The following is a 16,033-nucleotide window of genomic DNA, read 5'->3' on the forward strand; positions in this document are numbered from 1 at the left end:
CATCCATTTCTGCAGAAATATCATGGGTCGAAAAAACGGACAAAAGGGAATAAATTCTGTGGTCCATGACTCCAAACCTCAAGGGTGGAATGAAGTAACTTCCTCACATTTCTGGTGATGATATCACATTGTTGTCGACTGCAGCAGCCCTCAATCTGGTAGACACTCTGATAGACCTAGAATTTTAGCTTGAGTTCAAAGTTCTTCTTCTTTGTAGTGTTGTTACTTTTCCAGTCAGTGGGAGAAAGAAAAAGAGATGTGACTTGACTTGCAAGCTTTCAGGAGGTATGTACCTCAAGTCTTTGACAAACTGCAACTTCACTATTAAAGCTGTTGTTAGGCAGGTTTTAAGCCAAAGGCACCTCAATCTGTCTCACAAAAAAATCAAATCCAGCTTCTTATCAAAATGTTACATTACCTGTGTGACCAACAAGTGAACATCACACAGTTCCAAGTTTCCTTCAAATTGTAAACAAAACCTCGCTTGTTATCTGCAACACAACAGTGTCAAAACTTCCATTTTCCCAGTTCATCTTCCCAAATGAAAATATATGGAAATAAGGAAATAAAAAAGGGAAAGAGGGGGAGAGATGAGAACAGACTAGAAGACAACACAAAATCTAATTTTAAAATCATCTATCATCAATTGTAAATGGATTAGTGATAGGGATCAAAAAGAGGATCTAGGCATGGTGGCAGAAAACATGGCTGAGGTACTAATTAAGTATTTTGAAGGGTGCCTGGCCATTGAGATGCCCTCCCAGTGCAGCAGCAATTGCGGTGAATGCCATTATTAGCCATTGCAAAGGCCCCAATCTGAGGCAGGAATGTGAATGAGACTGAATGGACCATGTGGCACTGCCCTTAGCATCAGAGGTGACAAACTCAGGCCTGTCAACCCTGCAAAATCCTCCTTACTAATTGGGGGCCATTGGGAGGAGAGCTGCCCTACAGGCTAATCACACAGTCTGGCACAGTCACATTCACAGAAATGTATATTGCACACAATATTTCAGCCACTTCTGGATATGTCCTGTTCCCCCAGCTGCAAAGAACTGGAAGAGGTGGTGGAACAATTTCTGCTGATCACCACTTACCTCTCCCAATCCATAAGCTGATCAATCAGTATGTCTTCACTGAGGGTGGTACATATGCAGTATGTACACTGGGTGGGGGACTCAATATCCGTGAGCATGAGTCACTCAGCAGCACCACCACTGACAAAACTGCCAGACTTGGTCTGGCACCAGAGGGAATCAACAGAAAGGGAAAATGTACTTGGAGTCATTCTCAACAATTTATCTGGGGCAGGTGTATCAGTAATGAATACTGATAACAATTGTACATACAACTGGAGGAGAAGGCTCCACAAATGTCACAAAACGTAAGGCTGAAGCAATCACAACAATAGTCAGCCAGAAGTGCCGAATGGACGATCAACTTTGGCCTGTTCCAAAAATCCCCAGCATTGTCGATGGCTGTCTTCATTCCACATTAGGTCGAAAAATGGCTAGAGGTACTCAATTCTGTTAAGATAATGGGCCCTGGCAAGATTCCAGCAATAATACTGAAGAATTATGGTGTTGAGCCCCTCGCCCAGCTTTTGCATTACAACTACAACATTAATTTATTTACCTGGTAGAGTGGAAATTAACTCACATTTGTCCTGTACACACAAGTTGAACAAATCCATCCCAATCCATCAGCATACTCCTGATCAGGAATAAACGATGGAAGAGATCATCAAAAGTGCAATCAAACAGAACTTGCTTCACAAATACCCTGTTCATTGATGCTCAGTTTGGGTTCTGCCAAGGCCATTCAGCTCCAAAACTCATTAGAGCTTTGGTTCTAAAATGAATTCATAAGTTATATTCCAGAAGTGAGGTGAGAGTGACAGACCTTTACATCAACGCAACATTTGACAGATTTTGGCATGCAGGAGCCTGAATAGAATTTGACTCAATGAAAATTGGGTTAAAAAAAACTCTTCACTGGATGGAGACGTACCTGACACAAATGAAGATGCTGATAGTTGTTGGAGATCCATCATTTCAGCTCAAGGACATCTCTGCAAGAGTTCCTCAGGGTAGCGTCCTCAGCACAACAAAGATGTTCACTGATGATTGTGTAATGTTCAGCACAATTTGCGACTTCTGATTTACTGAAGCAGTCCGTGTTCAACTGCAGCATGACCTGGACAACATACAAGCTTGGACTGATATATGGCAATAAATATTTATGCCACGTATGCCACACTTTATGCCAGTTTTGCCATAGAAAGACCATTTCCAACAAAAGAGAATCTAATCTTGGCCCTGGTAACATAAAATTACCATCACTGAATCCTCCACTATCCGAGAATGTCCTTGTGAAGCAGAAACTGAACTACCCAGCCATATAAGTAACTTGAAAATAATTAATAGATTATACTGTCTAAACAAATTATTTTGTTTTGCGGCACGGTGGCACAGTGGTTAGCACTGCTGCCTCGCAGCGCCAGAGACCCGGGTTCAATTCCCGACTCAGGCGACTGACTGTGTGGAGTTTGCACGTTCTCCCCGTGTCTGCGTGGGTTTCCTCCGGGTGCTCCGGTTTCCTCCCACCATCCAAAGATGTGCAGGGTTAGGTGAATTGGCCATACTAAATTGCCCGTAGTGTTAGGTAAGGGGTAAATGTAGGGGTATGGGTGGGTTTCGCTTCGGCGGGTCGGTGTGGACTTGTTGGGCCGAAGGGCCTGTTTCCACACTGTAATCTAATCTAATCTAATAAGTATGGGATGTGAAGGTGCCAGTGCTGAGCTGGGGTGGACAAGGTCGGATGTCAGACAACAACAGGTTACAGTCAGACTGGTTTATTTGAAATCACAAGCTTTCAGAGCATTGCCCCTTTTGTTCCCACTCCTTCTTTGTGCATTTACCATTGACAGTTCAAGATACAGGAAAGTAACTCCTGAGAAATTGAACTGGGTGGAGATCACATGTCTGAAGTCTTGGGTGCTGAATAATATTCTGTGCAAAGAAATGGGAGATATTGCAAAACAAAATAATTTGTTTAGACAGTATAATCTATTAATTATTTTCAAGTTACATTGACATCAGTTTAGTTTGGACATGGTACTGCTACTTTTACATTTTAACACATCATGCGTTTTCTCGGGGGGTAAAATGAAGCTAGAAATATTATTGCTCAGACAGACAGTACAGGTTATTAAAGTTGCATTGACAATGCCGTAAGTAGTTGCCTTCTCATGAGTTACTGTGCATATACCTGCAATGTATTCTGCAGGGGTCAAACGGTGAATGACGTGTGCTCACGTGCTCTGATTTATATTCTGAAAGTATTTTTCAACCCAATTAACTGTTTGTCTGCTGTTATTCTCAGATTTCATTTGAATGTTCTAAATTTGAAAGTTTTAGATTCGAAGAGGAATCATAGTCTAGACAAAGAATAAATCTTTTCTGAACTATGTGATTAATATTGAATTGAATAATTACTTATATGTGTTTGGACCAAGAATATGGAAGTCAAATAATACGTAGTGTTTTAAAATGTATTTGATGTGCAATTTCACGAAGCTTTTCTTCGCCTGAAACTTGTGTGTAATTTTGTTAGTGTTTTTGGATGTGCTGCTATGTCATGCCACTAGATGTTATCAGAGGGAGAGTCATGAACAGCTCATCAGCATTTTTCCTTCCTCAGGCATTTTTAAAATTTATTTAGCGGTGCAAATCTCTCGAACTAAGCAATGGCCTCATTACTTGCTGATGTTCAGGCGATTAGTCAGCAACTCGGTCTGTGGAAAGCGTCTCCTCCTCTGGAAGTCTCTCCGCAGGATTGGTTTGTACTGCGGTCCTAGTGGTGGAGATTGGCTACACATTCTCATTCCTTCAGTTGAAGTTGTTTGCTGAGGTATGTTGTTCAGGAAGTTTGCTCATTTTGGGGTGCCAAGACAGTGGTGGCAGGCAACAGGTGGATTAGGTAGGTCAGCGTGTGAGGGGCAGCATGAAGAATATCAGCCAACTTGTCGGTTTTCTTCAATTATCTGCAGACCTCACTTTCTCCTTCAATTATCTGGAGCAGGTGGGACTTGAACCCGAGCCTCCTGGTCCAAGGATCGGCGCAATACCAACTGCACGACAAGAGGAATTTGAGGCGAACTCAGCGTCAGATGAAGGCTTCTAATTGACCACTTTAGGATAAGTGAGTGCTCTCCCATTAAACCTGGGCTCAGTTCAGGCTCTTGAAATCACTGTTCCCGCCAGCTGAGCAACAAAGTGGAAACTTGGTTCAATTCCAAGTGACCCCTCTGTCATTGAATTAAAAAGAGTTAACACGCTTAAAGCGGCAACGTTTCTCAGTTCAGAGTTTGCATTTCCCAAGATTGCCCTGCTTTAAACCTGCAGATGGTACTAATTAAAGACTCATTCTTTGTTCTGATCATGGATTGTAAATTCAACGGAATCTACAACCCCTGAAACAGACAATTTTTCCCAACAGATCATTGTCGGTATTAATATTCCACGTGAACCTCTAGACGCCACTTTCATATCGTCCCAACAACAGGATCGTTATTTGACAGTCATAATCCAATCAAATAAGTTATGACTGCGATTATTTCTGTTCCTCGCATCTGTTCTGTTGAATTTAACATGTATGAGAAGGTGATCTTCAATATATGTAGCGTAAGCAGAGATTTCAAGCCATTTTGGGAACACTCCAAGGTAGTTCTTATGCCCTGCAGCAACATATCTGAAAGAGGAAAGTAAGATGGGCAATCACTTCACATTTGTTTTTATTAAAAAGTGATATGTAATCGAGGTCCAGCAGTAGCACAGCTGGTCAGACTGACTGTCCCAGAAATATCCAAACTACCTCCTAACTCATCAAACGGAGAAAAATGTACCATGGACATTCACTTCTTAAGTTAGGGTTTATTTTCCACCACTTTCTATTTTAAGACTTCAAAATGCGAGAAATGTGAGAAGAATTCTTTAAATCTCACTTTATTCTTCAACTTCTCCCATTTTACTGAGGATCATCACAATGCTGTTTGATTACCCTACTCCATCTTCTCCTATCAGTGACCCATTCCCCTTCCGATCATGTTGCATTTAACTCCTTAGCCACCATTTTTTAAATGTGATCTTCAGTTGTTCTCTTTTCCGATGTCCTGGCAATCCCATCTCCATCACATATTTCAGTCCCTTTCTGAAGTGGACGACCATATCAATTCATTCTGTTCAGTCTTTTTCTGCATCGTTTCCACAATCTTCACTGTCATCTTACTGGACTAATTCCTGATGCCTCCTTTCTTGTCACTGACCACATCCATTTCAGGAAGCGTACCTCTTTGCCTGAAATCACAACAGCTTCACTCTGTCCCTCTTCCCTTGGATTTAACTGACAGTCTCTAAATTGGATCTTTGGTCTACAAATCATAATCCATGTCTTCCACTATTTTATTCCAGATACTCAGTCATGTTCTCATCACCCTCAGCAAAAAGCTCCACTTGCAAACATCTGACCAAGACACTTCTTGACGAATTAGTTCTCTTAGAACATCATTGACAACTGAATTGTTACATATGCTGTTATCTTTCCAAAGTATGTATTGGTAAAAAGAGTCCTCCAGCAAGGAGACAGGCCCTTCGGCCCTAACTGGTCCATGATGACCAAAAATTATGTGTAATATACATTTTACCATTTTCAAAACGTATCCATTGCTAAATCACAGACCTAGAATTTTTCTTTCACAACAGTAGCATTATGTCATTGACATGGAACAACCACTTTCTGTCCCAGAAAAACTGTAATCACTGTGAAAAAAGATGTCAAGTTTGGTCTGCTTAGCACATGAATCACTGTCACAGGACTGGTCAGATGAACCCAGGACCTGATCCAGAACCACTTGACCTGAATAAGACACAAATGCAGCATGATACTCTGATTCTATTTCATTCAGATGTGAACCTCAATTCAGTGGTCACACTCATGCCACGATGTCAGAGCGACATTATGTTCAAGCACAATTCCAGAGACTTGAGAACAGAGTCAAAACTGACACTTAAAGGGCAATCATTCAGATAAAGTCTTCAACCAAGACTCATTTGCCTTGTCAGATGAGTGTAAGCAAACTTATTATGAACTGCTGAAAGATGAGCAGTTCCCTTGGCGTCTTGTTCTCTTGGCATCTGGGTGATATTTATATCTCTCGGCATCACAACAGGAAAAACCGTTTTTGTATTACTGGGTTTGTATCTTGCTGTGCGCAATTTGAACCCTGTATTCCCCTCAAGATAATGGTAGTTGTACTACAAAAAGCACTTCATTAGTTGCGAAATGCTTTGAGAGATTGTGACAGGGTAGATAAATGCAAACATTTTGTTTCCTGTTGTTTAATTCTTCCAATACTTGGACGTTTCCCTTTTCTTGTGACTTGTTTTTCTCTTTTAAATCTCAATCTATATTGTAAGATAATCAAATTCACCTGATACCCTGTGCCAGCATTTCTTCCTTGCCCATGTGTCTCTCTCTCTCTTATTTAAAGTAGACTTAAAAATCAGACCGACTGAAATCAGTAAGTATTTCACTGGCAAGAAAGATTGGATAGCTTTTGTGGAAACAGTGTCGGTAGAATGTGGAGCTGGAAAGTCACGGCAGGTCAGACAGCAAGGGGAGGAGCAGGAAAGTCGACGTTTCGAGTCGGGACCCTTCATCAATCTGAATGAAGAATTCCGACCCAAAACATCGACTTCCCTTGCTGTCTGACCCGCTGTGACTTTCCAGCCCCACATATTATCGACTCTGTCTTTGCAGCATCTGCAGTTCTTACTATCGCTAGAGATAAGTAGCAAGGTATAAAATAGACCCCGGTGTAACTGAGGAGATTCATAAATGTCCCAAAACCAGCCCTGCCTTTTTTGGACCGGGAACTTGTTGGCCTTACCAATCTGTTTTACGAACATGCAAGTCCGATCCTAAAACAACGGTTGATGCTAAACTTTCTTGTGGCGTTGCCTGGCTTGGTACTTAGTTTTATCAAACTGTGTCACTATAATTGTGAGGACAAAGCGAGGACTGCAGATGCTGGCGATCAGAATCAAAAAGTGTGGTGCTGGAAAAGCACAGCCGGTCAGGCAGCATCAGAGGAGCAGGTGAGTCGATGTTTCAGGCAGAAACCCTTCATCAGGAATTAGGCTCATTCCTGATTAAGGAGCTTATCCCCGAAACGTCGATCCTTCTGCTCCTCTGATGCTGCCTGACCGGCTGTGCTTTTCCAGCACCACACTTTTTGACTTTGTCACTGGAATTGTGTCAAGAGACATGGTCATGACATCATAAGATGTGACCTAAGGGTAAAAAGCTATCAGACGCCATCTTAACTGGGATCACCTGAAACACTTCCATGCTGACGGAAGAATGAGTTTCTGGTTAAAATTACATTGCTATTTGCTGAAGCCTTGTGTACAAATTGCTGCGTTTCCTTCATCATAACAGTGACACCTCTTCAAAAATACTTAATTGACTATCAAACAACTTGAAACATACAAACATTCTGAAAGGTGCTAAATAAATGCAAATCTATTTCTGGAATAAAGGATGTAGAGAATCGTTGAAATGGTCACATTGAGCTAGACACATAATGCTGCTACTTCTGAAAAAACATTCCTGGTGGCCACTTCCAGCCTCTGCAAAGCTCCTTATATCTGTAACTTCCCCAACTATTCCACTTCTCCGTATCTTTGAAAGCTTTACAAACCCATCCCGATATCTGTAACTTCTTCCAGCCCCTACACCTTTCCCTATCTCTGCCACCATCTCCCGTCCTGCGTTTCTCCACATCTCGGCCCGAATTTTCGTCTGTTGTATATGAATGATTTACATCATTGGTGGTCGCTTTGCTATTCTCTCACGAAGATTGGCTCTCTTACCTCCTTAAAGCTATCCCTTAGAGGAAACATTTGCCCACGGATTCTAATGTCTCCCCTTTGGCTCTTTATCACATTCTGTTTAATAGTATTCCCGTTTAACTACACTAAAGGCACTGTCTATAAGCAAGTTATTGTTACACTCTTGGATCAGGAATTGCTGGAAAAACTCAGCCGGTCTGGCAAATTCTGTAGAGAGATAGAAACGGTTCACGTTTCGCGTCCCCTCGACCCTTCCTTAGAAATGGCCTTCTGAAGAAGTCGCACTCGCAACCTTATCTCTGTTTTCTGTCCACAGATGTTGCCAGACCGGCTGAGTTTTCCAGCAATATCTCTTTGTTTCAGGTGCAAATCTTGGATAAGGACATGAGCCCAGAATTCCATCGTCTCATGTTCATTGATGTTCACAAGTCAGCCATCGAATCGGATTGAATAAAAGCAAAATATTGCGGATGCTGGAAATCTGAAGCAAACACAGTGAATGCTGGAGAAACTCAGTAGGTCTGGAAGCATTTGTGGCGAGAGAAACAGAGTTAACGTTACGCGTCCGGTATGACTTCTTTCAGAACTCAGATGCTGTTTAATCTTTCGTGTTGCCTTTTACGAAATATCTGTGTGTTTTTGAAGAAAGCACATTTATCTCCCAGTCAATGGAATTGAATGATCAAAGACACAGAGAAGTACATGTTTGTACATTGTCCTTAGTGTTCGGGATTTCCAATGCGCTGCTCAGTTTATCACGATGAGTGTTCATGTTGAAACATCCCTTCAATGAGTATCCCATCTCAGTGGGGTTGAGATGGGTCATGTAAGTTACGCAGGAGGACGGGAAACAAAGTTGATTTTTCCAGCCAGGCATCTGCTGTTGGGGGTGGGGCGTGGCATAAAATTTGGGTCAAAGTTCTGTCAAAGTTTGACTTTGTGCCCGCAACATAAATCCAGCTTGTTCAACTCGGGCTTTATTGTTCCTCGCGATGTTCGCATCAAACGTATCTGCTTTTCATCAAAAAGGGAAATATTGTAATGTTTTCAGACGCCCGGGGAAAATAAGACAAAACAAACCCGGTCTGGAAGCGTTCATTTTTGCTTCTCCCTGCACAGTTACTGCTGAGTTGCTCCAGTACAATATTTTCACACATTTCAAAATACAAATAGACCCTATCTTTATTTTTTTTCCGCACACATAGATAGAGCAAGTGTTCTCAAAACTGTAATCCCGTGCACCAGTTAAATTGCCCTTTTCGGGAAGGTGTGAGCTTTGCTCCTGTTTGTACTCTGGACATGGGTGTTGGGTAAGCTGCTGTTCGCAGGAGGAGCGGCATTGGGACAAGGTGGGGGTGGGGGTCTTACTCTTCCGGTGCACTCGAATATCAGATCATGGCCGTGACGCTCAGCCAATCGACGTGTGGGTAACACCCCAAATCCTTGTGCCAGACCAGTGGGCGGGGGATGCACCAGTCTGCGCCAATCGAGATGGGAAAAGGAGGTGGGCGCAGTTTCTCTGAGACCTCGCTCTCCACTGCAGAGTCTCTGCTCTTTGTGTTTTTTTTTGTGAATGAAGTAATAACTGCAGCGTGAGCCTGTTTCGGCCGATGGGCAGGAAAACAATCTGACTTCACGCATAGATCTGCAGCCCTTGTTGCCACCTCTCCAATTGCCACCCCCTCCCCGCAACTCCATCTTCTCTCTCCCACATTCAGGAGTCAGGCGCAGGGCGCTGTAATTTCTGCGGAAAGATGATTTCTTCAGGGATTTCGGCTTGTGGCGCGATTCTCTTGTCTTCGTTCATAGCGTGAAGTCATTCCCCTTGCGACAATGTCGAATTATTTATTCTTAATTGATACACTATTCAAATGGATACGATGACGAAGGTGCCTGCGATTCACTGAAAAAAAAGGCGAACCGAGAGGAACCTACTTCCTTATTGAAGAAAGATTTTCCATTCTGCACGGTGCGTGATGAATTATGACCATTTTGCCGGACATATCTGTCTGTGTGTATAAACATATATTGATATATTTATAGGTATGTATCTTTCTGCTTCTATTTTGGGAAATGTCTGTCTGTGTTCAGAGTCTATTCGCGCTCATTAGTGGCTAAATTGAGCTGGTTGTCCTGGTAACAGGATTCGGGATGTGGACTTTTCTCCGAGTGAGTGCAGACCCCAGGAGCAGCGCGCACTCGGTTTGAGGGCTGGGTCCGGCGCCGCGCTCACTTCGGCCGGAGCCTGACCCACACAAGCACTGCATGTGGTTGAGCTTCTGGTCTCCTGTCTGAGCCGATCATGTCATGTTCGAAGTCCCCCCCCGAGTCTTCTCGGGCTGGATTATTAATCAGTCGTGCGGCAGGGATTCATAATTCCGATTCACACCTTTTTAACATAGTGTTTTCCTCCTGCAATTGAACATTTCTTGTAGGCCCCCACTTTGCAGGTGTGGAGGCAGTCGGATTTCATGCAGCTTTTTAGAAATAGATACTTCTGAATTATTTTTCAACGTATGGAAAAGAGAAATCCAGCTTTTCTCTCTCTTCCCCCCCCCCCCCCCCACCGCAACATACTTTATTCATAAAATTTGTCACAATACATGACAAAACATCTCAACTTGAAAATGACAGAATTTGCAAGAAAACTTCTCCCCTTACAGCATGTTACACTCCGTATAAGAGCACTCGTCTAACACTCCATGTCAGATATACAGCCCGGGGTGGGGGGAGGCTCAAACTGGATATTGCAGAAAGAGCAATGGGTATTTTTTTCTCAGTACATCATTTGCTTCTTTGAGGTACTTCGGCATGTTTTTGATGCTCTTGATACACAGTGTGTCTTGTTAGGCACTCAGCCTGTGCAATTTTACAGTCTCCAGCCCCACAGTGCACGTTAGCTGAACGGCCTGAGGTAGCGACCTTTACCCGTTACAGAAAAATAAAATTTGATAATTAAGCAGTTCAGAGATCATACCTGTATATCTAGCCACATGAGAGATTAGTTCATGATGGCCTAATTTCTATAATCTTATAATCAAAGCACCACACATATGATACTCACACCAGAGTCCCTGTGTATAGCATCTTGATAGATTTCAGTCACTTGTAACTTCAACTTTTAGACTGGAACTGCAGGTAACTGCTTTCTGGAACTGTCATACACCTCAGCTTATCTCAGTACTTCTCGTCTGGGACTAACACTAATTCTGCGCTGCAAAATGACCTAGTTCACTATATATTCTTTCCTTCTCAGAAGCACTGGTATCCACAACCATCTGAGCTCAAGGACTTCAGGTCTGCTTAAAACTTAAGTAAAAGCTGAAACTCAAAAATATTCCTCTCGAAGTTGTGACTGTTTCCCCAAACTTAAAAAATGATCCAGAATTCTCTAACAACAGTCTGACTGGCTTCCACACTGTAAGGATTCTGTGTTTCGAAGTTTGGAAGGAATTACTGGTGTTAATAGAGAGAGAGAGAGAGAGAGAGAGAGAGAGATTTTCTGCTGTTGATCATATTTCGAGAGGGGTCAGGAGAGCCCTTTCTTCATTCTGAGTGGCCTCCCAGCTGCCTCAGAAGATTCAATTTGATCAGTTTAAATTTAAGGTTGAGTTTTTTTTATTCTGTTAAGCAAGGGCATTCAAAGTCAGGATACCACCATCAGTCACCACCTCATCGATAAACAGTCGGCACTTATTACCCTTCTCCTGTCCTGATTGCTATGTGGTGCTGCAGGGTGACCTTACAGAGGTTTATAAAATCATGAGGGGCATGGATCGGATAAATGGACAAAGTCTTTTCCCTGGGGTGGGGGAGTCCAGAACTAGAGGGCATAGGTTTAGGGTCAGAGGGGAAAGATATGAGAGATCTAAGGGGCAACTTTTTCCCACAGAGGGCACTATGTTATGGAATGAGATGCCAGAGGATGTGGTGGACGCTGGTACAATTGCACCATTTAAGAGGCATTTGGATGGGAATAAGAATAGGAAGGGTTTGGAGGGATATGGACCGGGTGCTGGTCAGATTAGGTTGGGATATCTGGTCAGCGTGGACAAGTTGGACCGGAGGGTCTGTTTCCGTGCTGTACATCTCTATGGCTCTATACCTTATTGCAAAACTGGGTAAGTGTAATCAATGTCGATAAGGGTCATAATGACTTTGTTTTATTCTTCAGTGAGATTTGGATGTCACTGACCAGCATCTGTTGCCCATCCCTAAGTGTTCTTCAAGTGAATAACCTGCTTGACCATTTCAATGGGCATTTAAGCATCAGTTAGATGGCTGTGCCTTTGAAGTCATGTGCAGACCAGTCCAGGTATAGATGACAGATTTCCTTTCTCAAAGGAAATAGATAAACTTTAATTTCCAAATTTGTTAAATTAATTTACATTCAACCAACTGTTATGATGGTGTGAAACCCTCATCTAACAGCATTAGCCTCGGAACCATCGTCTCCTCCATCCTGACTTAATTCCATGCTTTATTATATCCACAGGGTATTTGTAATTGAATATCTTATTAATGTGGATTTGAACTTTGAAAGCTATGTCTAAGTGAGTAAATATTTCCATTGTAAAAATTGCAAGACCCAGACAGAAAACAAAACAGTTGACGTGATTTGGTTTCTTTATTACTGTTTGTAGATTTTAGACATTAGTCAGAATAGTTTTAGTAAATGACTCAACACATAATTATTCACATGCTAGAGCACAAAACATCCATTGTAAAATTTACCAAATTAGTAAACCTTGCAGATTAGGTTTTGTACACAAGTTCAAATGCATAGTAACATTTGAAATGACATCATTTGACTTGCATATGAGGCACTGAAATTTCGGCTTATGTAACCTAATTAAGCAACTACAGCTTAGATGCAGATCAGCCGTGATCTAATTGAATGATAGAATGAGCTGGGGGGGGTATGAAATAAAAACAGCCATGCTGGAGAAACTCAGCAGGTTTGGCAGCATCAGTGGAGAGAGAAACAGTCAATGTTTCCAATTCAAAGATGCTTTTTCAAGGGGGTGAATGGTCTTTCCTTAGTCTCCATCCTTATAATGCTGGTGCAGATGTTTTAACCTTTCAATGGACCTTGGCTGAGCCTGGTATCAAACTTCCTGAAAGCATTGACTGTTTTATGAGGGCTAAGTTCTTTGTGAGCCTGTGTGGTGTGAGTGTGTGTGATTGTCTGTGTGTTTGATACTTGAGTGTGTGGAAGCACCCCCAACCAGAATGAACAGCATGTTATTCCACTGTATCTACAGACATTTTTATTTTGCCATCTTTTCATTTGTTCCTCAAGTTGACCAACATTGATAGAAATCATTTATTGCTGAGTATTAAGAGGCAACTGCATCTCATAGGATTTGACTTAAATGCCCGTTTGGGTAGCACGATATCTTCTCTGAAGGAGATCTTATGCATGCATTCTGCAGTGTAGTTTACTTCTCTGATTTTATTGAGATGGTTTGTGAAAATTATTGCTTGGCAGGCTTTATTGCCATGGATTGACAGAAAATGTCCAATGTTACTGAAACAGCAACCTTGAGGTTCAGGAAATGAAATAAGTTGGATGTGAATTGTGTCTTTGTTAACCAAAGCACTTGACAGCTGTGATTTACATTTGAAATGTGGTCACCTTGGAAATTTGGCAGTCAATTTTGAGTACAGTGAGGTCTCCAACATAAAGCAATGGGATACATCACCAGCTAACTAGATTGCTGACATGAGGGATACAACTGGCCAGGATGCCAGGAGAAACTCCACTCCTCAAACTGCTAGGGTCTTGTTAGTTTCCACCACGTACTGCTCAAGATTTGCAACAAGGAAAGAAGACTTACAAACTTATTTAAGTTTTAACATGCACAGCATTAATTTTAGCCATTAACTGAACATACTGAGTACCCAGTTGAGGATGTAGTGCAGCAAGCAGATGAGCAAGCTTTCAGCTTTGATCCACGGTCCTTGAAATTTACAAAACAAATTCTTGCTAATCATGGAGGCAAGATTGAGTAAATTTTACGTTATTTGAAAATTGTGTTTGATAGCTTCTGTATATGCGATTGACCACTGTATACTTGTGATGGATTAAGTCAAAAAGAAGACATTTTAGATCTGTTGTGTTTACAGGAATGGGTGCTTTTCTGGAACAGAGATCCACAATTTTGCTTGCTTCAGCCTTTGTCGTCAAGTTTCTCCTATTCTGGAACAGTCAATGGAGACTGGACAGTGATATTGACCTGAGGACCAAAGTGTCACGTCAGCTATTACCCCCCATTTTATTTGACTGTGACAATTATCTTAACCCAAATTGTGACTGGCCTGTCAAACTCGACTGTTAATTTGAGGCCATCCTGCTGACCATATCTGAACTCAGACCGCCCAGTTCCCGTATCACCCCTGTGCTCCTTAAACAGCAAGGGCACACGCGACCAAGGAGCATTTGATTTGAAAATTCCCTTGTTTCCAAATTGCTTCATGACCCAGCCTCTCCGCAAATTCCTCCAGCCCCACAACTCCTTGAGATCACTGTGTTCATGCAATCCTGGTCTCTTCAACATCTTTGTGGGCGGCACGGTGTCACAGTGGTTAGCACTGCTGCTTCACAGCGCCAGAGATCCTGGTTCAATTCCCGCCTCAGGCGACTGACTGTGTGGAGTTTGCACGTTCTCCCCGTGTCTGCGTGGGTTTCCTCCGGGTGCTCCGGTTTCCTCCCATAGTCCAAAGATGTGCAGGGTCAGGTGAATTGGCCATACTAAATTGCCCGTAGTGTTAGGTAAGGGGTAAATGTAGGGGTATGGGTGGGTTTCGCTTCGGCGGGTCGGTGTGGACTTGTTGGGCCGAAGGGCCTGTTTCCACACTGTAATGTAATGTAATCTAATCTAATCTCCAAGTTTAATCCTGTCAGAGGGAGCAGTCCCTTTAGCTGTTGGTGCCTGAAATTTTTAAAATTTCTTCCTGTAATCTCTCTCCTTTCAGACCCGGCTTTACATCTTTGAGGCACCTGTTAAAACCAAAAGATTTGATCAAGCTCTTTGTCATCAGACGTTGCTCATTGTAAAAGTTAGTTTTATATTGCCACCCTGAAATGTCTTGATTTGTTTTATTGTGTGAAAGTTACTTGACAGTTATGCTTAACTTACCATTCCAAAAATGCACAATACCCTTATTCTGAATTGGAATATTGTCAAGGGATTATTTAAAATTAAAAATGGAAAGAAGAACTGAGAGTGCTGGAAATCAGAATCCAGCAATTCCTGTTTGCATTGTTTTTTGCTCATCTAAGATAGAAGATGGGAACATAGTTCAACACCTGATCCTGAAAAAAAGCCCTGTGACAATGGAGCACTCGCATGGTACTGGATTAGATTATCATACTTGACTTGTCTATTCCCCTCCTGGATTGAGACATGAACTCATAACCATCTGACTCAGATGGGAGGGTCTGACGCATTGGACCTCAAAATTGTGAAATTGTACATAATCAATAGCTGTGATACTATTTGGGATGGCAATTAAATCGTGCTGAGCTGAGTATAATTTTCAGTAAGCTTGAAGTCAATCTGCTTGCCACTTCAAAAACCAAACCGTAATTGTTCGGGACTTGGTGGGCGCTGGTTTGAGATGACTGGGTGTGAAAGAGGAGAAAGTGAGGACTGCAGATGCTGGAGCTCAAGAGTCGGAGAGTGTGGTGCTGGAAAAGCACAGCAGGTCAGGCAGCATCCGAGGAGCAGGAGAATCGACGTTTCGGGCATAAACCCATTAATCTGGAGAGAGCCTAATTCCTGATGAAGGGCTCATGCCCGAAACATCGATTCTCCTGCTCCTCGGATGCTGCCTGACCTGCTGTGCTTTTCCAGCACCACACTCGACTCTGAGGTGTGAAAGAGCTGAAGTCGGACTGACAGCTGGGATTTCTGACTGACACCAAAGAGTTCTTCTTTGAAACCCACAGCTCTGAAGCAGTACTTGGCTTCTGAGCATCCATCATACAAACATTACTACTTCCCAAAAACACTTTCAGCCTGTTGTGTTTTGGTGGAAACTGGAGAGATATTTATGAACAAACTGCATTTCAAGTTGTTATCTCTTTTTAACGTCACAGATTTCTCTGAACCAAT

At 42.4% G+C, this 16,033-nt stretch overlaps 1 protein-coding gene and 1 long non-coding RNA gene across 4 annotated transcripts in view; both read left to right on the forward strand.

Annotated features, from left to right (window-relative positions):
- LOC148135688 (uncharacterized) overlaps positions 1 to 16,033 on the forward strand; it is a 246,480-nt gene that overhangs the window by 146,383 nt on the left and 84,064 nt on the right. The gene's annotated exons all lie outside the window — the stretch shown is intronic.
- The window catches only part of rhobtb2a (Rho related BTB domain containing 2a), a 61,793-nt gene continuing 55,176 nt past the window's right edge, over positions 9,417 to 16,033 (forward strand). Inside the window, exon 1 of one of the 3 annotated variants that reach the window (XM_043681216.2) lies at positions 9,417 to 9,882. The gene's annotated coding sequence lies outside the window, so the exon portion shown is untranslated. Of the gene's footprint in view, positions 9,957 to 16,033 lie in introns of all 3 variants that reach the window. The other 2 variants (XM_043681213.2, XM_043681212.2) reach the window with 2 other exon arrangements.

This window comes from Chiloscyllium plagiosum, unplaced genomic scaffold, assembly GCF_037043375.1.
Source record: "Chiloscyllium plagiosum isolate Xiang-an unplaced genomic scaffold, Cpla_swu_hap1 HiC_scaffold_48, whole genome shotgun sequence".
NCBI classification, from domain to species: domain Eukaryota; kingdom Metazoa; phylum Chordata; class Chondrichthyes; order Orectolobiformes; family Hemiscylliidae; genus Chiloscyllium; species Chiloscyllium plagiosum.